Here is a 3,563-nt window from a genome sequence, read left to right on the forward strand (position 1 = left end):
TCGGCCAAAAATGATTATACATAAACTAAAATGTTTAATGTGTTGGAGAAATTAGAAGCAAAGCAGAACAAAATTCATTGAACCAAGAATGCGTAATGATACTTTCATGCATGGGATTAAAAAGGAGTAAATCAGTCAAAATATACTATGTTACAGTCAAGAAATATATATTGACTAATTTTAGATCTAATTTTTTTAATTTTCTGGCATTGCCTAATCTTAATGACTCAATTGGCTTGCGTAACCGTCCGGAAGCTCAGTTACGTTCAATGATTAAAACAAACTAGCACTCAGATAACCGGAAGAAAAATTATACCCCAGGTAATTTTTTTCCAGTAAATGACGTAGGAATCTATTTTTCATTATCATTAAAACTATATATCTCTTTTCCCCTTCCCCTTCATCCTATGGTCGATGAATCCAAAGTGGGCAACCATATATCAACAAAATCAAGCAGAAAAAAAATTTCTTAGAGGAGGAGTAAAATAAGGCTTAGCCTATTGAAATCATTTGCTGTTGTTGGAGTTTAACAAATCGAATTGATGAGCAATATAAAGCACATGGGATCTTGAAACTACTGACACAGAGACCCGATGCCAATTGAAATTTTGCTGTAGTCTTCCCCTTTTGTTGAAATAGGCAATATTTACCCCAATTCTTTATGTTCATTATGTTTATGTTAAGTTCTCTAATCAAGTTTAGCATGTGTATTATTTTTAAAATATTATTATTAAACTATCAACCCATATGGAAAAAATAAGATGCATGTCCATATGTAACTTAACATAATGAATATGATAAAATTAATGTAGGGTTAAGATACAATTTTAAAATATCTGGCATCATAAATTTACTTAGGTGTAAAATATAATACATAAACTTTTTACCAAATGTCTATCCAAGTTAATTGTATTGTTATTTTTGCCTCCTTTTAAAAAGTTCATATATATTTTTGCATTTAAATAAACTTTATGATACCCAATACTCATTAGTGTTAATTTTGTTGTTAAAATTGTACCTTAACCAATCAATAAATTGGGAGACAAAATTATGGTTAATAAATTTTAGGTAAAATCACCTTTAATTTCTTTTCCAAAACATGTCTTTTCTCTATTAAAAAAATTTAGAGCGTAAAATATATATCTTTTTTCAATTATCAATTTAGAATATAATAATAATTTTGACTTAAAATAAAATTCAATTTAAAATTTATATCAATCAAATTTAACGAAAAGTACAATTTTTTTTCAAACAGAAAATCCAGAAGATGGCTGCAAACCGCGTTCATCCATATTAAGGTAGATGGCTTGACCATGAGCTGCACCACAGATTCTTCCACTTCCAGACGACAAATTCATTAATATAAATTCATATATTGTCTTCTTGAAAGCTACAACTTCTCTGCTAGCTACCTCTGTCTTATCATCATCCATCCCATCTTGCCACGATTTTGGTGGAAGGATTCTTGTACGTTCCAAACTCTATATCATGTTCTTCTCTTATCACACTCTGCAATTACTTTTTTTCTTCTCTGAAAGATACAAGGTCCCCCATTATTCCTTAAATTATGAATCCTTGAGAAGCTTCAGTTAGTGTGTGGTGGAACCCAGATTTCAGAAAGCAACACAGTCAGCGCTTTCCCACGTACCCGTTGAAGAAGAAGATGATGAAGAAGAAGAAGTTTATAGAGGAACCAGAAGCCTCTAGTTCCTCCATTGAATCTCACAGAAAAAGAAAGGATTTTGGTCCAGAAAAGGTTTCACGAATTCAGAGATTTTCAAGTCAAGCAATTTAACCCGTCAGTTTCAGATGCTAGAGTTTTAGGACTCTTCAGCCTGAATGTGAAGCTCAGTTCTTCATGACTTGGATTTCACCTGCGAGCTCGTTTGGAAGTAGAGAACAGTTATCACTAGAATCTCTGTTCAAGGCTCATCCTCAGGCATGCTTGGCAATCCTCATCAAGAACTTTAGATTCCAAACAAGGGTTTTAGATTCTGAAGCCTCTTATTGATCGTGGCTTCAAGTGGAGGCCGTGACCCCAGATTTGCCACTTTTGTTTCAAGGCACTCCAGCAGAAGAATGGCTTCATGATCTGATAAAAGGGAAGAAGGACCCAGGTGAGATTCCTCTGCCTCAGAATCTATCAAACTTAATAAGACTTGTGGTTCTATACAAATACGGGGGCATCTATATAGACACAGATTTCATAATCCTTAAATCCTTCAGAAGGATTGAGGAATTGCATTGGAGCACACAAGTGTGAACCCGGTTTCTAAACACTGGACATACAATTAAACGCAATTCTGTTCTTGTCTTCATAAGAATCACCCACTTTGTTACGATCATAGAGGATTTTGTCGTTGAATTTTAATGGTAACAAATGGGGACAAAACGGTCCATATTTAGTGACAAGAGTAATTGAGAGAGTGAAAGAAGAAGATGGTTTGAACTTGACAGTTTTACCTCCAATGGCGTTTTATCCTGTGGATTGGACCGGAATAGATAGGTGGTTCCAGAAGCCAAAGAACAGTGAAGAATCAAGTTGGGTCAAAGCTAAATTGATTGAGCTTAGAGGAGAAACTTATGGGGTTCATCTGTGGAATAAATGCAGCAGCACATTGGCAATTGAAAGAGCAAGTGTTATGGCAATTCTCATATTACAGCATTGTCTATTGTGCAATAATGTCTATATATAGTTATGATTTTTTGACAACTCAACAGGTTGGTTTTACTAAAAGCGTATGTAAAAGTGAGTGCATGATTTTTTTTTTCCCCCGGCGCAATTGAAAAGATTTTACAAGGGAAAAGGGAAAATATTGTATTCCTTTTTTATATACACAACTTGTGTAATAATTACTAATGGTGGTAGATTTATGCTTATTTTGAGCTCATCTTAAGGAGGTAGATTTATTCTTATTTTGAAATCTTTTTTTAACCAGTACGCTCATGACATAGCCAATAGAGTTATATCCAAACAATACATGCTCTCATTCTTATTAATTACATTAATTTTATTTGTTCTTGTTAATATGCCCCGTATTTTTTTTCCCTGCACTTGGCTTGATGGCTATTTAAAGATGAAAAAAAAAGGGAATCATTTTTAATAGACTTTTATAAAAAGCATTGTAAGAAAGTAGAAATAAGATCTGGAGAAATATTGAAATCGTCTATGTTACTAAATACGAAACTTGAACAAAAATGATTTTGCTTCGTACTAATTTACTATATAAATTTTGTTTATGCTTAATTATAATTATGCTTTAATTAATTTAAATTTATAAAATAAATTTCAAGGAAAATATTAATTAATTTAAATATAATAATTTGTAAAATAAAAAATAAGTATATACAAAACAATATATAAGTTCACATCACCACAATTATTTAATATCTATTATAAAATAATAATTGTAATTCTAACGTTGATTCTATGTGAGTTACTGACATTTCCACCTTATACACGCAGGGGCGCACACACGTATTTTGTGTGAATAATTAAAAATTAGTTAAAAAATAAATAGGTAAGAAATATATTTTTTAAGCATGTTCTTATTTATAAGTAG

At 31.9% G+C, this 3,563-nt stretch overlaps 1 pseudogene; it reads left to right on the top strand.

Moving 5' to 3' along the window:
- The first annotated feature begins 1,663 nt into the window (after positions 1–1,663).
- On the top strand, positions 1,664–2,696 carry LOC114744893 (lactosylceramide 4-alpha-galactosyltransferase-like; annotated as a pseudogene).
- Positions 2,697–3,563: the final 867 nt, after the last annotated feature.

Source organism: Neltuma alba, unplaced genomic scaffold (genome assembly GCF_004799145.2).
Source record: "Neltuma alba isolate B1F8T4 unplaced genomic scaffold, ASM479914v2 tig00004471_pilon, whole genome shotgun sequence".
Lineage (NCBI taxonomy): Eukaryota > Viridiplantae > Streptophyta > Magnoliopsida > Fabales > Fabaceae > Neltuma > Neltuma alba.